The sequence below is a fragment of the Mustela nigripes genome, chromosome 3, assembly GCF_022355385.1.
Source record: "Mustela nigripes isolate SB6536 chromosome 3, MUSNIG.SB6536, whole genome shotgun sequence".
Classification (NCBI taxonomy): Eukaryota; Metazoa; Chordata; class Mammalia; order Carnivora; family Mustelidae; genus Mustela; species Mustela nigripes.
The window spans coordinates 4509333-4529384 of record NC_081559.1 but is presented as its reverse complement, the minus strand read 5'-3'; the positions used below and the strand labels follow the sequence as shown (position 1 = coordinate 4529384).

General features: G+C 46.1%; 1 long non-coding RNA gene across 1 annotated transcript; it reads right to left on the bottom strand.

Moving 5' to 3' along the window:
* Positions 1–4962: 4962 nt before the first annotated feature.
* Positions 4963–6459, bottom strand: LOC132012811 (uncharacterized). Its single transcript, XR_009402769.1, has 3 exons — positions 6112–6459; positions 5790–5880; positions 4963–5499 (listed from the first exon to the last, which is right to left on the bottom strand). It is a non-coding gene; the product is annotated as an uncharacterized LOC132012811 (long non-coding RNA).
* Between the last annotated feature and the right edge of the window lie 13593 nt (positions 6460–20052).

Below are 20052 nucleotides of genomic sequence, written 5' to 3'. Positions count from 1 at the left end.
ATGTCCCCACCCTGCTCTGGGCTCCCCCTTTCTGTGCCCTGGGAGGCTCACCATTCTGGACTGTATCTTTAGGCTCCCTTGCCTTTTGGCTTCTGGATGGATTCCGCTTAGAAATACAATACAGGGAAGGGAGAAAAATGAGGTCTGGGTATTATTCCCTTTTTTTCCTGTCACAGCAGGTCAGCTGTGTCCTGCTATGAAAATCCCTAACCAGCAGCCGCCCTCTACAGCTACAGATTCCCCTCCTCACCCCTTGGGGTGATAAATCTGCACCCTCCCCTGTTCTTTCCGTCTATTAAACTCTTTTCAGCCGCCTGACTTGGGTGGGCTGTCTTTTCCCTACCGGGACCCTGAAGGACGCATATGCATAGAACCCTCTCAACAACCCCAGGAGGTGAGCATCCTTTTACAGGAGAGGAAACCATGACCTCAGTTGGCTCAGAACTTGCTCCAGTCCATGTATCTAGCAAACACAATGACCAAAATGCAAACCCATTTTCTAACTCTGAACCTATGACCGATATTACCAAGATGATCAAGGCTGATCAGGACTAATAATAGTTTATTATTAAATAAAGTGATATTTATTTGAATTAAGACATCTCTTGTCCTTTTCATTGCAAAACCCCAATCTCTTGCTTAGACTTCCTGCAATTCTGTGACATTAGGGAAAATGTACTTATTTATGCAACAGAAGACTGGGATGCCTGGGTGGCTCAGCTGGTTAAGCATCTGCCTTTGGCTCGGGTCCCAGGACCCTGGGATCAAGTCCCATACCAGGCTCCTTGCTCAGCAGGCGGCCTGCTTCTCCCTCTGCCTGCCACTCCCCCTGCTTGTGCTCTCTCTTTGACAAATAAAAAAAAAGAAAATCTTTACCAAGAAACTTTTTAATATATAACAGAAGACTTATTTATATAACAAAATTTACTTATTTGTACAACAGAAAACAGTTCAAATTATCATAAAAAAGGAAAATTAATCTAAGGTTATGGTGGGAAGCATCAAATTGCCTCCATGATTCCCCACTTCCCGGTATGTATGTCCTTGTCCAATCTCTTCCCCTTGAGTGTTGACTAGATTTATTAATTTCTAATGAGTAGACTAGGGCAGAAGTGATGGGATGCTGCTTCCACTATTAGGTTATTTTTAAAATGCCTTCTATCTTGGCTCCCGGGATCACTCTCTCTGGGAGAAACCAGGTACCCTGTGAAGAGACCCACGTAGCAAGGCCCTACGGCCTTCTAATGGCCACAACAGTGAGCTCAGAGATGGATCCTGCCCTAGTTAACCCTTTGGATGACTGCAATCCCGGCCAATGTTTGATGGCAGCCTTGTGAGAGATTCTGAGCCTGAATCTCCCAGCCAAGCAGCTCCAAGATTCTTGACCCACAGAAATTACAAATTAATAAATGTTTGTTGTTTTTAGCACCCAGTTTAACCAACATTTGTTTATTCTCAGCCACCAAGTTTTGGGATAATATATCAGACAACAACAGATAATTTAGATTTTGATTCCAAGAGTGGTTCCAGGGGACCAGAATCCTAAGGATAAGTTCTCTGAACTGGCTCTGCACTCCATGAGTCCCTCAGGACAGCTGCAGTGTCGACATGACGCAGCAGGCTCTACCTCCCCTAGATCTTCCCCTTCAGCTTTCCAGAATCTTGGCCCAGTGCATCTGCTTCATTCACAGCCTTATAGAGACTCTGCCTCCCCAGATCTTTCCATTGTGTAAGGTCGAATACCATAAACTTCACAAATGCAAGAAAAGGTTCCACTAAATGCCTAAGCAGGTCGGGATCCAGAGGAGTCAGCAACGGGAGCTTGTGAAACGTTCTTCTCTAGCCCTACCCTGAACTCAATGTGGTCCACCGGTGTCTCTCCTCAGGTCCTCCAGCCCCAAAGTCCATATTTTTGAGCGGAATTCTAATTGACCCAGCTAGGGTCAGCTGGGTCAACCTCCCCTTGACCGATAAGCTGGAGGTTGGCAGTATAATACGATTAGGAAAAAAAAAAAAAAGGAGAGAGACATAGTTTCCAAAAGAGAAGAGCAAGGCCAAGAGCCCCCCCGATCACAGCTTCCCAAAAGGTCTCCCCTGCCTGCTCTGATGTATCCCACCCCCGGCCCCTAACCTACCCCTACCCCTCATCACACCTTCCTAGGAGCTCATCTCAACGTGGTCTAAAATTACCGCCTGAAATCCAGCTAACTCACCAGTATGGTCCAGCACCTACATCTAATGTGCACAGGACAATTTCAAACCCCATCAAGTGACATTCATATGCAACCCATGACAGTTCCCACTTGGTCTTTTGATACAATTACTCAGGGACTTCAAATCTGAGTTAAGCTCTAAATGTGTTACACAGTCATCTCACTCTTGTTTAGTAATACACCACACGTTGGTCATGGCACCGCAGGGGGCAAGGCTACCTGGCCATGCTTTCTGTCATTACAGATGTCATTAGATTTTTTTTTTTTAATTGGATTCCCACCCTTTCACTATCAATAATGTTTGCTCACCCAATAGTGACTGCTGGATAAGACAGAAGCTATGACGCCCTCATAACATTCTTTGCCAAGTAAGGGCAAGCACAGTAGTAAGGAGAGGGACTTAGACATACATCTGCAGGTGCTGAACGGCTTTCTTAACCCAAGTTGTTGGGTGCACAAACAACACTGTGCATTTGCTTGAGTACATACAATGCGTTCATGGCATTGAGCTGAAAGAGTGTTCACGACGTGGTATTGTCTTTACATTTTCTAAATACCGCATGACTATTTTACATTGTAAAAATGAGCTCTGGAAACTAGAACCGGATCTCAATATTTTGTGTGCATGAGAATATCATCTGAAGAAGTTGTTTGGATGAAAGTCCTGAGCTCCAGAACTGTAAATTCAGAGTTGATTGATCCAGGATGGACCTGGAACTTTAAATATTTAATAAGCCCCCCCCCCCCAGGTAATTCTGAAACAGGACATCCGCCCGCCCACACCTTGAAATAAAAACTGAAGTAAACCCAGCATTTAAACAAGTCATTTCTCCACTGAATGTACACCAAAAAACAACAAAACAAAACAAAACACCCTCCTACTATCTTGGGAACCCAGTCCTATCTCCAGGCCATGCCACAGCCCAGAGGCATTCATTCTATCTGACCTGGAGGCTCACCCTGACTGAAAAGGGGGGTCAGCCATTGGGTCACACAAGCAAAGAAAACCCCAGGAAGGAGAAGAGGTCAGAATGAGCGTGAGCACCCTTTAGACTGGGTTTCTCAGCAACTTGATCCTAAAGCCTGTGCAGCTCAGTGGCAGCTGAGAAAAAGTGTTCTAAATGCTAGTGAAAAAAGAAGAAAGGAAGACTGTTCTGTTTTAAGAAACAGTTTCTGTTGAGAATGTTTAGGAAATCAGCTCCTCCTAATAGCATCCTTTTATGGGTATCAACTCGGGAGATTTGGTAGCTTTCAGAATGATGTTATCAAACAACTTCCCTTAAAACCCACAGCCCTGTTGCCTTTGCTGTGTGTCAGGCACAATTTAACCTTCATTATGTTCTCAGCAGAGGTGTTTATGTGAGACTCTGTGATCTCCATGCGTTGCTTCCTCTCTTTGTTCTTCTGTAGCCGCAGATACCAGGTGCTCTCTGGAAAGCCTGTGTTTAGTACCACTAGCCTACCTGTTTTATCCAAGCGCACCCTGAGGGTGACGGCTTTCAACGGCCGTGTAGGGTTTGAGGATGACAAAGTGGCAAAAAAGGCTAAAATGGAACTGATTACATTGCATGACAGATGGGGTTCAAGTGACCCGGCTTTCTGGCCAAGCAGAGCAGGGAAGTCAGGGATTCGGGTGGGAGGTGAGAGAGGAGACAGAGATGTGGCCAGGAGCAGGGTCGGAGGCCGAGGCTCCGCACTGCGCCAACAGGCCGCTGGAGGAAGCGCGTTCTCGTTCCGCTAGAGACAAGCAAGGAGCAGGAAATCACAGTCAGCAAGTCAAGGTCCATTACTGGAACCGCAAGGCGGAAAACAACAGCCGTCACACTGGTCAGCGGCGAGAGGCGGCGAGTCAAGGCAGAGCAATCCTGGTGGTCTTCCTGCTGAACGTGGCGACGCGTCCTCACCAGGTCCCCGCGTTACTGCCTCCCTCCAGAGCCCTGAAAACAGCAGAAGCGCGTGTTCTCCCGAGGCTCCGGAGAGCAGGGGCTCAGCTGCGGCCGCGGTCCCTGCTGCGGCTGGGGACACGCCCGTGGGGCTCGTGCGATGGCCCCGCGCTGCCCTCCCCCGCTCCGGTCCCGGTCAGCAGTTAGACGCCGGCGCCTCCAACACCGGACGCGCGTCTCGGGCCTTCGAAATGCGAACCTCCCGAGGGGAGGTCCTCGGGGGCCGCGGAAGGTCTCCTGACCACCGTCTCAGGCCGGACGTCCCAGGACGACGCGGGGCAGGCCCGCGGGGGCGTCGCGCCGGGGCAGAAACATTCACCGCGTTTCCGGAACGTGGTTTCTCCCGACGGAGCACCAGGCCCTGCTGCGTTCGTGTCTTGGATTGTTGCAGCAGCTCATGAGCCCGACCCGGCTCCGTCCGGGCAGAGGGACGAGCAGACAAGGGAAGGACGCGGCACCGTCCGAGGCGGCACCGGCGACTCCTGCGGAGGGCTGACTCCGGCTGTCCCGGCGCCAGCGCGTAACCGGTCTGTTTACACCACGGGTGGGAAATGAGGCAGGACAGCCCCGGCCCCGGCCCCGGCCCCAGCTCCGGCGGGTGGAAGGGAAGTGGGAGCGCGGGGAGACCCGCAACAAAGTCGCAGCAGCGGTTGCACCGCAGCTCGCCCAGGGCGCTAGAGCAACGCAGAAGCACCTGCCGTCGCCGTTCGCCCCGCCCCCGCCGCACGCCCCGCCCCCGCCGCACGCCCCGCCCCCGCCGCACGCCCCGCCCCGCCCCCGCCCCGCCCCCGCCCCGCCGCGCACCCCTTGCGAGAACAGGAGGAGGAGTTCACGGGCGTTGTGCGGGGTAGAAAAGCCCCAACCGGCCCGCACGGCCCCCCGCTCCGGCGCACGCAGGCTCGCCGCCACCCCGAAGCCCGACCGCGGCGGGAAACCCTGAGGACCCCGCTGTGCCCCGCGCGCACCCCCCAGCGGCCCCGCAGTGAGCGAGGCCCTCCTGGACGCGCAGCCGGTCAGGGCTGCGCACCCGCTCGGCCCCGCGGGGGACCCGGCACCCCCGAGGTCAGGTCACCGCGCAGGTCCCGCAAGTCCGCGGTCCTCCGGGAGCTCCCGTGGGGTCCGGAAGGCGTCGGAGGTGACCCGGGCCTGCGAGCGGCCGGGACGGAGACGGGGCGCCGCGCCCCGAGGTCTCGCACTTGGGAAGACGTGTCCTCGCGCTCGGGGCCTGCAGGACCCGTGGGGGACCTTGTTTGCGTCAGGGGGACACAGAGGGTGCGTCTGAGTCACGTAGTTACAGGCCCTCGTCGGTGGCACCGCTGCTCCGGCGTGTCCGGCTGCGCTGCCTCGGGGAAGCAAAGGGAAAAAACTAAATATATGGAGACAGAGACACAGACGTACAGAAGTTCCCGGAGACCGCAGAGCCTCGCGGGACGGGTGCGAGGCCTGTAGAGGCCGCGCTGCCCAGGACGGCGGCCACCGCGCGTGGGGCCCGGGGACCCGCGCGTGGCCAGCTCCGAGCGCAGGGCCCGCTCGGTCTCAAAGGTGCAGCCCGGAACAGAAACCAGCTCCGCGGTGTGCATATAGGCCTAGATAAGCCGCAGTACTGAAAGTCATCTCACCTGTTGTTTTTTACCTTTTTAAACACGGTCACCAGGACATGGTGGGTTCCCGGGTCGTTCCCGTGCTCCGCGGCTGTCGCTCTGCACCGCTCAGATCCTGCTCACCTGTAGGTAGTGACCGTGTTGTTAAGTAATAAACACAAACAATGAAATGGCACATGTCAAATCGGCTCCACCTCAGTTCGGACCAAATTTCCAATGACCCTTCACCGCTGTCCAGCTCCCTGAAGGGGTGGAGGAGCAAGTCCCGATGGCGGTGCGAGGGCCACGGAGCCGGCGGGTGCGCAGCTGCAGAAGAAAGCTGGCAAACGCGTTGCCGAAGCGGACCCCGATCACCTGAGCCTCGGGAGTGGCGAGATGCACCCAGAAGCATCTGGTGGGAGACCCGCTCTTGAACCGCAGTCCCGCCTGTGATCCAGGCATGGAAGAGGAACAGAAGAATCTCCAAATTCCGGCTTGTGGTTTTGCAGTGCTTGCAAGAGATGGAGAAGGAGAAAAGGTGCATGTCTGGGTGGGAAGAGTTTGCAAAATACACAAGCAGCCCTGGAGACGGCTGGAACACCTTGTTGCAAGACCAAGAAAACGTGGGAACCAATCCCAGCAGACACCGCTGGAACAACAGCTACTTGGGCAAGCTGGTAACATAAAAGGGCCAAACAAACATTCCTAAAATGTAACCCTTGCTACTCTCGGAGAAAAGGAATGTAGAGCAGGTCAGAGGCAAAGTAAAAACAAATGGCCCATGAAGAGAGCAGTTAAAGAGAACTGCACAAGAAACTCCAAAGCGGAGATGCAAACCCTGTAGGTACAACAGCTAGAAGAGGGGAAGGTCACTCGGGGACGAAAAAGCAATGAAGGAGAATCAGTGAATTATTTGGCTCAGTTTGTAATGAAAAAAACTTAAGAAAGAGTCTCACTTCCGTCTTGCTTTTGGTTTAAGAAAAAAAAAAAAAAAAAGCCCCAAAATGGAGTCATTCCCACCCCCACCCCATGAAAGCTTTCAGAGACTTCATTACAATTTCAACCTGTCCCAGGAATGTGACTTTCTCACAGTCAGTCGGAAATTTCCTGCTCAGCACTAGTGAAATCATCTGCATGATAAAATCCCCGCAGGTCCCCTGGCTCCCAAAAGATAATGTTCTGGCCTAGAACAATTCTTTCTTTTCTTTTGCTAATAACTTTTTGCCCCACCTGCTTTCCGTTTGGTACAGCTCCTCGGAGTCTCTCTCTACTGGCCACATGGGATGCCTCATGCGGTTTCCTGAGTCGCTTAATAAACCAATTAGATCTTCAGCTTTACTCAGTTGAATTTTGTTTTTTAACACTTTGAAGCAGACAAGTCAGAGGTATTAGAACAAACAGTGGGGAATAGAATTTTCCTAGACTTAAGTTAAAAACCAAATGTAAATAAATCACCAGGACCAGACCCAATCCACCCAAGACTTTGAAAGGAACTCAAGGGTGAAATAAGCAACTGTTGGCCAAAGCACACAACCTGTTGTTTCTAACCACCCCTACAGGAGAAGCATGGCAGCTTGCCAGCAGGATTCTCAGTCATAGCAGGGGCTCCGAGGGAGATCCTGGAACTAAGCCTCTCAGTTTGATTTCTATATTTGATAAGGTGATAGCTTCTACATAAACTTGAAAAAGCAATAACTAGAGGAGCTACGGTTTATATGAGTTGGCTAGTCATCTAGGAGGAATGTATTTCAGGTGTGTTGTGAACCTTAACCAGATACGAAGACATTCTCAAAATTTGGTTAAGTTTATTTTTAAAGACCGCTTATCTGTTGGAAATCAGACTAGGTATTTATGAATAAAATTATATAATATTTGGGATTTGCTTTAAAATACCCCAAAAAAGGGTGCCTGGGTGGCTCATTCAGTTAAACGTCTGCCTTTGGCTCAGGTCATGATCCCAGAGTCCTGGAATCCAGCCCCTCATTGAGCTTCCTGCTCACTGAGGAGTCTACTTCTCTCTCTTCCTCTACTCCCTCCCCTGCTCGAGATCTCTCCCATGCGCACATGCTCTCTTTCTCTCTCAAATAAATAAATAAGATCTTTTTAAAAATACCCCAAAAAGAAAAGTTAGGAAAAAGAACAGATGTATCAAGAAAGAAAGCAGACTGTCGAAAGATGTACCCGCAGTGGTTGATTACCCTTTTCTTTCTCCTTTTGTGTGTTTGAAAATCTCCATTAATAAAGCTAAAGATTAGTCAAGGAGAGAACAGGGAACATAGGAATATATAAGTATGAATCCAAAGACAAACCAATGAATCCTGTTCATTTAAACTTTTGAATACTTTGACAAAGTTCCATACCAACATTTTATATGCATGTGAGCGCACACTTAACGCATACGCACACACACAAACAAAGTGGGTTTGGGTTTTTTTCAGTTGTAATGGGAGTTTTTCACACAGAGAGGGAATCGTCCTACAGACCAGGGGAAAGGAGAAAGCTTAATGGGAATTTCTCTGGATGATGAAGTGTTAACAGTGGTATCCCTAACGAATTGGTTTTATATAGAATCCTAAAACAGAAGAAGAAAAAGAAAAAAAGGACCAAACGAAGAAATCAAGTTTGTAAGTGATATGAAATTGATCTCTGCAGTGAGCTATCCAAACTTATAGGGAGAAATAAATAAATAAATGAATAAATACATAAACGCAAACAAAAACCTTCCAAGTCTGCCTAGATAGAAAAATAGTAGATGATCTTTAATGTGTACCGATATTAAAGATAAACTTTAGAAAATAGTAATATAGAATATATGCATATAAGATAGGAGATCTTACCAATTACTAAAATACTAGAAAATTGTTTTCCTAGTCTTCCTAAAATCAGCTTATTTTGTTCCTGTGACTCTAGAGAAACACAATGTTGAAGACTCCTGGAAATGTTTCAGAAATAAAACATTTTCAAGCCTAAACATGTCTAAGGCAACCAAGAGTTTGCCTTTTCTGGTCACCACATGTCAATGACAATATGACCAAACTTAATGAAATTTAGAGAACAGCATCAAGAATCAGTAAGGGAATTGAGTCGACTGTCTCCTAATAGATTTAAAGAGTTAAAACATCTTGGCTTCGAATCACAAGCCCTGAGTGATATTGTATGATCAATGCATATTGAATAAAAAGCATATAAGCAGACTGACGAGGACTTCATCCACTGATGGACAGAACAAAGGGCTGCTCCTTGAGACATTAAAGCTTTCGCTCTTAAATAAAATTTGTAAGATGCAAACTTCAAAAATACACTACCCCCAAGAATGGATTGAAACAAAAAACATTAACGGGATTGAAGTTAACTTTAAATTTATGTCCAATTTATTGAGCAGTAGTGATGGATATTTAGGGGAAAAAAATCTATATTTTTTTCAAAAAAAGAAGAAACTGAGAAGGAAAAAAAAAAGTACCACAATGTCTTTTTGTCCTCCTCTCGGCGTTGGACTATAGTAGACTACGTGGACAACAATACAAGTTTTATTGGATTGACTTCACCTTTGATGTATCGCTGTCACTTTTTCTTTTATTATAATCAAAAATTAATTGTAATGATACAAACATTTCAGTTATACAATTTTGTAAAGTATAACTATACTAATTACAAAGGGGCCCACTAAAAGCCCCAAATACTTATATTACAATTTGTCATTATACTATTTTTACACAGTTTAATTCACCAATGATTAGAATACTAGTATTAGTAAATTATTTTTAGTTTTTCCTTAAAAGCTATTTTTATATATTTATATTTTAGTTTTTATTTTATAAACACTCATTAGCTAAAGAGCTTACTCTTCCTAAAAGGCAAATATTATTCTTATAAGAAATTATTTTTTCAATGTGTTACTCATGTCATGTCTTTTAAATCTCAAGATGCTGATTGTAAATGGTTAACTCATTTTATTAAATACCCAGGAATGTTTTTGTTTTTGTTTTTGTTTTTTTCTGGACAGGGAAGCTCATGTAAAATAGAGATAAAATGACAGTAGGAATGCTGTCCGTCAAGATATTCGCTTATTTGATCTTTCCCCAAAACTATTGCAATGCTTTTCAATCTTGTCATAATCTGTAGGAAAAAATCAACTAACCATTACATTCCACAAGTAAACATTTTCGTGCTGCTTTCCTAAAAATGTAGCATCATTTCTTCACCTCTCAGTTCTGCCTGTTCATAGGTTTATCATGTTCTAGATACCTAACACTTTTACTTGTTAATTTATAAGTTGTGAAGCCACAAGTGAGGTTAGAGTGAAATTTCCTGTTCGTCTCTTGCGGAGGATGGTGGTGGCGGTTTCATGGCTGCCTCACATGGGGCGAGCCATGTCTGATGCCCAGGGCAACCTCACACTCGTCCGCCTTGTCACACTGGCCTCCGACCCAACTTCCACTCAATCTTCACATTATCTGGTAGATTAGGTAAATAACACAAAAATAAAACCCTCGTCATCATGACCAATATTAACCCTTGCCTTATAACCTTTGCCTGCTTGGGGGTCTCAGAAGAAAGATCATTCAGTTACAACAGCTAATTAGCTAAAATATTAATAATGGTGATCTTTGGTTAGTGGTTTTATTGGTAACATTAATTTCCTTTATATTTTTTAAAAATTTTCTGATTGTCTTTGATATAGATTAATTGATTTATAATCAGGAACAGCATTAAGAGTATTTTAAAATAGGTTTCATGGTTTTCCACTTATATATTTATACAATGGGAAGGAATATTTAGAGTCAACGATAGCTCACTGGCAAACGAGTTTTCAGAACTGCAGTCTTACATAACGACGTCTCATTTTCTCTAAAATAGCAAATGCACTTGATTTCCATCCCTGTAGAAGTCGTGAATCAAAGTCTTTTGTAAGAAAAACAAACTAAAGTGATTTACGGGGCTCCATTTTAATGTTTGATGAAAGCACATCGTCACTGTCAACCACCACAAACAATGTCTGTGAGAGACCGGCAGACAGACGGACAGATGGGCTCCCCCAGGACAGCCTACAGAGGGCGCCGGCCTGCTGCTTTCCCGGGGCCTCCACGGTGGGCTGGATCCTGAGGGGGAATTCGAAATTTTGGAGTCCAAGGGCACTCATGACTCCAAACAGGACTTGGAGAATTCTCAGGGTCTACATACAAATACCTCTCTTTCTTTCCTTTCTTCTTTCTCTCTTAGCCAGGGAAACTAAGTGGGAATTTCACTTTACCTCATTCACTTAAGGAATCTCAATCAGTTGTTCCCCAGATAGCAAAGTACAGACTCAGCAAACGATCCAAGAATTATATCACACATTGTTTATGGCTGAGCGAGCTTACAGAGTGCGGTATATGCTGAGCACACAGCTACTTGTCATAAAGCCATCAATCAAATTCAGTTGATAATAGAAATCCCTAAATAAATGAATTATAGAAATCAATGAGTCTGCTATTCTTTCAGAGTTTAAAATCATTGCAAAATTTACCATGGATTTAGAAGGCAATTAAGTAGTGCGGCATCAATATTCTCTTACTCACTTCACAGCTCTCTCAGGCCTAACTGCTCTGTTTATCAGAGACTCAAAGAGACTGGACTGACCCCACCAGGGTTCTCCCAGAAATAACGGGAAGAAAGGCAGGAGTCCAGTTGTTACCCGTTCTGCGAGCTCCTAATCACAAAATAAGTGGGGGTTCTTGGGTCTCCTCCAACCACAACTGCCAGCTTCGGCCCGGATGTCATTTCCTCTCAGTTAAGGGGCCCCAGGGAGCAGAAAGGAAACTGCACAGTCACGTCAGCATAAGTTTAACTTCACTCCCTTCTGCCCACAGGTTACTGAGAGCAACTGACTTGGTGAGTCACGTCTCTCCTCTTTGTCCCATTACAAAGCATTATCAATGCCTAAAAGTCCCAGATAACAGCAAAGGAGAGAAAGGAAAGACACAGATAATTAAAGACTCAATCATATGCACCCAGGGGAGTTGGTTCAGCCCGTCTGCAGGTTTGAAGCCAAGACTGGCGAATGCAGCCCAGGCCTGGGTGAAAGGGGCGCGTCTACACAGACAGAAAGGTTACGCTCCCTTCTTCCATTCTTCACAATACTGTCACTGCGGCTCGCCCGCTCAGCCACCAGGGCAGCGGCGGTAAAGACTGTCTACTACGCGCCTGGTACCACGTTAGGCACCGAAAACACCAACAGGGACAAGTGATGGGTCCCGTCCCAAAGAAGCGCCAGGATGCTGCGGAAAAAAGTCATCAAAAGCAATCATTGTCATGTAAGGGTGAAATGCGTGATATCGTACCACATACGAGCAGAAGAGAGTTATTAACTATTTCCAGGGACAGATACGGGGCCAGAGAGGGCTCACAGGAGGTGACCGTCTGAGTGTTAGTGGCGGAGATGTCTTTGAAGAATAAAGGAGATCTAGCCAACAAACAAGGAATGGAGGTCAATTCACGTTAAGGTCATAATGTGTGCGAAGGTACCAGGGGTGGGAGAGGGGAACGATGTATCTGGGGACGATGAATAATTCGGCATGGCTGGGATGAAACGTCAGCCACAGTAAGAGCCTCGGTCCTTTACGCGCACATCCGTCCATCCTTCTCTGATCGGCATCTATAGCCTGAGAGGAGTCCGTCTGGGCTGTACGGTTGTCCATTTTAGTCCCTGCTGAGGCTCCGATGGTCACTCCATCCGCCCGTGCCGCAGTCGCTCCTGGTCTTGACCAGCCACGCCGCAGGCTGAACCTCGGCTGCGCTCCGTGGAACCTCCGCTCACCGTGCTGGCAAACGGACACTGGGAGAGCCGATGTCCTTTCGTGGAAATGTAATTACTAACAGGGTTTTGTTGCTAAAAATACAAATTAAGTTCTTTCCTCCCTCGCGTATTCCGATCCATCCTCCTCCCCCCCCCCCCGCCCCCCAGTCAAAGATGCATCTTAGTATGCACCCAAACTTCAGTTTTGTCTTTTTGAATACCCTTTGATTATAGGGATTGTGTTGTAGTTATAACCGTTCCTACGTAGCCGGCAGAGGGGCTTGTCCATTAATGATCAATGAACAGAGCAATCAATCCATCAGCTCGTCTGATCGTTGAAGGCAAGTGTGGCATATACGATGCTGTACAGAGCCGGCCAACTGAAACAAAGGGAAACACTGTCCATTGTCTGCAATTGTAATGATCTAAGAAAATAAGATATATGAGAGAACATAAACATTTGTCTTTGCATAAATCCTACCTAAAAATAAAACAATGCCAGGTAAATCAGTCATGATGTCTTGCCTACAAGAAATGGAAAGTTTGGGATGTCTAGGTAGCTCAGTCAGCTAAGCGTCTCTTTTTTTTTTTTTAAAGATTTTATTTATTTGACAGAGATAAAGAGATCACAAGTAGGAAGCGAGGCAGGCAGAGAGAGGGGGGGGGGGAGCAGGCTCCCTGCTGAGCAGAGAGCCCGATGCAAGACTCGATCTCAGGAGCGTAAGATCATGACCTGAGCCGAAGGCAGAGGCTTAACCCACTGAGCCCCCCAGGCAAACCCCTGATTCTTGATTTCTGCTCAGGTCATGATCGCAGGGTTGTGGGATCGAGCCCCCATCAGGCTCCGTGCTCAGCGTGGAGTCTGCTTGTCCCTCTCCCTCTACTCCTGCCCCCACTTACTCGCTCTCTTTCTCTCTCTCAAATAAATGAATAAAATCTTTTAAAAAAAAGGAAACTTTACTGCCTAAACAACAAGGAAAACGCATGATCTCACATAAGAAGAGTCCCAAAGGTGCAGGGTGAATTAATTCAGTGGTTCAACAACAACACTTCCCTATCTGCTACTTTCATGCTTGTATTCCTATTGGCCTCCTTCAGGGTTTTAATCTGGTGGTGGCTTCAAACATCACATGATCACATGACATCCAGATGCCAGACTGAGGAGTTAGGGCATATCTTTCTCTTGTATTTTCCTCCTATCTCTTTGGCCAGAATTACATCCCAGGCCCTAAGCCAAAGGCGGTCAAAGGGACAGGAATTACTGTGACTGGCTCAGGGCAGACTAATCACGAACTACCTTGCCGAGAGGGCTGGTGGGGGACAGGAGTGTCCTGCAGGAAATGAAAGAACGCAGGGTTCTGAAGCAAGAAATTAGGGTGGGGAGATACAAGAAGGCTTTGTTGATAAATAAACAGCCGGTTCTGTCTGCACTAGTCCGTGATCTATTTAACTTTATTTTGTTGTGCTCATTCAACTTCCAAATGTTCGAATAAACAACAGGTCAAGTGCGTTTTCCATAAAAAAAGGCACAACTGTATTTACTTTTAAGAAAGGAGAAACAAGTAAATAACATTTCAACAACAAAAAAATAAGCAAATGAAAGAAAAGTAAAATAAGAAGTTCATAAAAAATGTTTCAGTATCCTACTCGCTCTGCTTGGGAAAATATGTTTGATTCTTGTGGACTGTCTTTCCAAAATAAATATTAGGTTTTTAGTGCTATGTCCAATGCAGTAAGTCAAAGTTCCTCCCTGTATTTTTCCTGTTGATGGTAAAGACTGAAAAGTGATCTTATTTAATGTAAGAGACAATAGGCTAAAATAAAAAAAAACAAAGACTGAACTTACCAGCTACAGCTCTTATAATTACATTTGCTATGTCTGCAATCTTTCACCCAGAAATATGCAGGTTTTCACCAAGTCTTTGAGGATAATGCTCATTAATTTGTTAATTTATTCAAGAGTTATTTTGGTGGACAGAATAATTTAGCTCTAACCACAAGTCAATACAGTTTTTAGGAACCTTCCTGAAATTCTGTGCCCGTCACACATTCAGGGTCAATACCGTGCTGCAATATTTAAAAGTTTATTAACATAAAGAACTTCAAGCTATACATTTTTAAAGGAATCTCGAACTAAATTGAAGGTTACACCCATTAAGCATAATTTTAAGAGGTGAATGTTGGGCCTAAGAATCCCCACTGGTTGCCTAGCAACCCGGGTTCGGCGCTCACAGTCAGTTCATCCCCAACATTAATGTAAAATCAGCGGTGACTACGCATCCCCTTCAAGTCTGTTTACTAGGAAAATGCACTTTTTCGGCTGTTCATGATTCTGTATGTACCAGCCTGGGGGATGGATTTCAAGGCCTGTCTTGGTCGGTGGCCGTCACCCGCTCTCCACCAGCGGTCCTAGGACAGACGCCCGACTATTAAAGCAGGGATGCGCACCCGGCCATCAGGGTTGCAGTGAAATCAACATCCGATGAACACCTCAAACCATTTTTCTTTAAGCCACGTGGGAAGTACCCCTGCTTCCAGACATCCAAATTCCCGAAAATAAGAGGAGAGCAGGTTATGAGAGCCTTGGGCGCTCTCAAGGCTTTGCCGTCCTTAAGAACGCCCGAGGTCGGCCCACGGTCCAGATATGTCTTCTCTCCTCCCAACCCGTTTCATCCCCGCTCCGGTCACACGGCAACAAATCACCTTCCTCCTTCTGCCTACAGTCCTGTGCGGGGCGGGCCCTGACCGCAGTCCCCGGGGCCAGCGGGCCCTGGCCCAGCTCTGCCGGCTCGGTGGGGCGGCCGGGCTCCCTCGGGTCTCCCCGAGCTGCCCAGCCGCTATGCTAATGGCATTCATTAGCCTGGGCTTTGACAGACAGTTAAAGCCGGACTCCAGCGCTGCCTGGTCATAATGCCTTTTCGGGAGGCGCAGCTAATTCAGAGAAGATGATAACAGGGTTTGCAATCAGGGAACATTAGAGTGTCGCAGCGGAGCGGCCCAGTGGGCAAGGCAGGCGAGGCTGCCAGCAGCCCTGATTTGATTTCTGGCACTTCCCGGCGGGCTTGGCAAAAAGCAGACGGAATGAGATGCGCTGAAATACCAGGCACTAGGACTGGTCTTTGAGGTAATTATCCTCTGGGGTAGCGAGGGACACAATAAGAGAGCTTTCAGGAACAGGCGGTGGCCCCCCGTGGGGCCCGGTTTCCATTACGGCAAGACACTCCCACGAGCGACCCTCTCCCCACTCAGGAGAGCGGGGTATGAAAAAGGCTGTCAAGAGGGAGCGGAACCTGGAAAGGGTCTGGGAAAGGAAATAAAGCTGAAGACAGACAGAAGCAAGAGAGAGAGAGATTGCCGGAGCCCGGCAAGGAGCCGGGAGTAAGTACGGGGTTCAGAATCCATGTTAGCAGCCGTGATAACTTACGAGGCTTTCCTCACTTAGTCTTTACATTCAACACGCTCGGGGGGGAGAATCGGAGGAGACAAGGCAAGGGACACGTCAGGCCCCAGAAGCCCCGAGAGTAGTAAAATCCCTTAAGACGTTTTCTGGTGGAAAACAGATAAGCCTTTGGCATTTCCCCTTCGGGGCTCTTGGCTCTGTCAGGTTGAGGACCTGAGTGGAATGATTAAGAGAGCACTTTCTGGAAGTCCAAGCCTCTAAGCTCTGCATATAATCAGGTTCACCAGGCGATTCTTTATGGAGGAGCAGGCCCAAGGCTAACGTTGAACCAGAAATGAATCATTTCTCATTCTGCAGTGACTACCACTTCTTCTGCATCAAATCAGAGGTAGCTGGCAAACCAATGGGGGAGCACGCAGGTTACGAACCGGAGAGTGACTCCGTGGGCCCAGACGTGAGCCGTAGCATTTTTTAATCTTTCCAAGAGAAAACAACCCCAGCGGCACGTAAATACCACACCAGGATTGAAAACGGAAAGCATGGACAGACGGTGTCCTCTTTGCCCTGCTTAGTTTAAGGAGTGGAAACCAGGATACAATATTTGACCCCAAACACACACACACACACACACACACACACATTGTGATTCCGGAGAAGCTACGTGTTTCAGTGGTGCACTTTTGATCTGTGATTTCTGCATCTACCCTACCCTGTGTGGTTATCGACATTCCTACACACACACACACACACACACACGTTGTGATTCCGGAGAAGCTGCATGTTTCAGTGGTACACTTTTGATCTGTGATTTCTGCATCTAACCTACCCTGTGTGGTTATCAACATTCCTCTTGTTCTCCAAAGATCTCCCTGGGCCCTTCCTCTGTTCTTGTTAGACTTATTATTATGCAGACGTATTATTATCTATATTTAGACTTATTATTAGAATGGTATCCCATTCATTCCTGCAATTTCAACTATTGCCTCTGTGTAGAATTGACTATCAGACTCTCAACCTCTTTCTAAAACCCATCTATGAACCGAAGGCCCACATTGTCTTTGGCCTTCTGGAGGGTACTGATGATGTACACAAAGCTGGCGAGCAAAGTATTTGGACACTCAACACCAACTCAAATTCCACTTGTCCAAAACTCTTCCCTCTGTGCTCCCACTTCCATGAATAACATCGTTACCTTTTCATTCACCAGCTTAAAACTTGGGAATAGTCTTCTCTTTCCTCTTTTTCCGCACACCAGTCAGAAGCAGACATGGTTGATGAACTCTCCTTACCTCTCGCACTGACCTCTGAATGTCATCCGATCATGCTTTTCTAATTTAGGGGCCACGTGATGAATTAAACTGTACTTTATGGATAAAAAGGGGGACATAATCACTGGAATATTCTTTCATTGGGAAAATACATTCTATATACTTACCAACTAACCAACTTCAGCTCAGTCCTGACTCTGTGCACAAGACCCTACATTTATATCCGGTCAGTTCCAGATCTCGTGGCTCTCTCTCCTTGTCCGGCTGGTGTCCTAATTTCTGCCCTCAAACCTTCAACCTGGAATATTATAAGAGTCTCCTAATCAATCTTTGTTACATACATTGCTACAAAGTCAGTTTTTGAAAACATGGATCTAACCATGACATACCCCAACTAACAAACTTCCATCCTGTTTCCGTCTCAGGAGCAGTTAACCTGGCACCAAAGGCACTCTGTGCTATAGCTGGGTCTCGTTATCCAATGTCACCTCCTTCCGTACTTACTCTAATACTCCAACCACTCAACTTTGATTTTTTCTTGTCAGAAAAGGGACATACTTCTCAGAACAACCACTTTGGGGTAGAATGCACTAATATCCCATCTTCAAATTTTTCTGTCACATTCATCCAACCTCTCGATGGTCCACATCGGATATCCTTCAAGAGGTCTCACCAGTATCTTCTCCCATCAAGTAAACTACTAATCCACCCACCCTATAAACAAATGTTAACTTAGCATTCATTTTTGCCAGTATTCTTTCTTCAAAAGTAAGATGATAGCAGGGTTTGTGTCTGAGATCATTTGGTGAAACACATACATGTATGTTACAGGCATGTAGTTGTAATTCTTCCCTATGAAATAACTGAAAAGTCAGTGTCTTCATGACTAGGTTAATAACAAAGTCATGTACCTGGCAGACATGACTTGTATAGCTGATGAACCCTCACGTTCTCCAAAGGGTTTCCCTATATGGTTATGCCACATACCCTTTATGTCTGTCCAAACCATCTTGGGGTAGGGATTATTCGGAAACATGACACTCTCCCCATGTGGCTCTCTCCCGCCCCCCGCACTCTGATGGTGAAGAAATCCCGGCGATTTCCTTGAATTCTTCAATTGATATTTACAGGGCTCCCAGGCAATCAAAGACAGCTATTCAGTTAGAAATAATATTCAATTCAATTAGAAATAATAATTTTTAACTGCAGGAGATTGGGAGGAGCATCTTTTTTGGTTGACAGTGAGGTATAAATCAAATTTACTGTGAAGTGAACCCCTTTCTTAGATTTCTAATATGCCTCTTGGGGAGGATGGGAACACATCTCTCTTAAGAACTGCTAGCACATGAGCACTATTACTGGCCCTAGTATTTCATTTCACTTGGGTAGTTTGAGGATGAAAAACATCTTTTTAGAACCTCTGGCTTAGGTCATGCTGACGGTCACATTTCCCATATCATAAGGTTGCTGTGATAACAAATACGAAAGTGCTTTCCTAGAAAAAACAAACTCTAAATGTCACATTTTAGGTGACCTGAATAGGTCCTCCCAGGGTGGAATAATATGTCATTGATAATCCGTCATTTTATCTCTGTTGCCGCAGACTCAATGATGTGGCTCTTCTTCCAGATTTTACTTATCCAGCACAAAGTTGAACCGAGTCCTGTAAGCTGGTGCGGGTGTGGGGCGGACATCCCAAGTCTCGCTCCAACTTCGGAATCTGTCATGTCAGCTGGTTGTTTTCATGTCTCCACTTCACCCTAAGCTCTGTGGTCTTTGTTGTTGTTGTTGTCAGAGAAGTCGAGGCCCACAGTCACAGAACACAATTAGACTCATAGAATTTTCTAGCTGGAGGAGACATAGAGATCATAATTGAGAGGGAAGTTGATTTAAGAATTATAGTTTTATTTTTTCCCCTTTGTGGGGTAAATGACCAGTACCATCTGCTCCAGATTGTCGTGTCCCTTCTTAAATTAGCTGTATCTTCTAAAGAAGGAAATTCCTTCCTCTGCATGTATTTTAAGTGCAAGTTACCGGTGCCTTTTCCAGTGTTTTCTTCTTTGTCTCCTGCTGCTGTCCTGCCAGACACGCAGTCTGGCGTCCAAGTTCCCGAGGAACATTCGGATCACAATATGCCCTCTCCTCCACAGGGTCTCGGGATGAAGGAAAATAAGCAGGCACGTGAGGAAATACCATAATGGTCAACCTCGATGGCGCAGGGGAAATTATTGAGATGAAAGAAAACGTCCTTCAGCATGCCTTGACAAAATCTTCAAAACAGCAAACATATCCTTTAAGTGTAGTTTTAGGACCAAGTACAATATAGTTGGCATGAGGATGCTAAAGTCAAAATTACAAAAGGAAAGAGAATCAGAAGAGGCGCATTCTAATCCCAGCTCAACGTGTACACACCACAGTGTGCACATCAGATGGTCCAGGTGGAAGTAATTTGGAAATTGTAAAAAAAAAAATTTTTTGTTTTAAAGCATGTAGCACAAAGGAATTTGTAGCCACCCTGTGTGGTACGCATCAGTTACTATCTGCCTTATCTGCTTGTAAACCCATGCATGTCAGCAACCTGTTTTTTTGTGAGCTTTCTTTTTTTTTTTTTTTTTTTTATTTTTGAGGAGGGCAGAATCAATGATCCTACATAACATCTTGTACATGAGAGACGCATAATAGATGTGTGTCGGAGAGTATGTGGATACAGAGTTCAAGAATCACAGAATGATCAGGCTATTGAATCAGATTCAATTCTGATTGAATCTGATAATTTATAACTGCAGGAGATTGGGAGGAGCATCTTTTTTGGTTGACAGTGAAGTATAAATCAAATTTACTGTGAAGTGAACCCCTTTCTTAGATTTCTAATA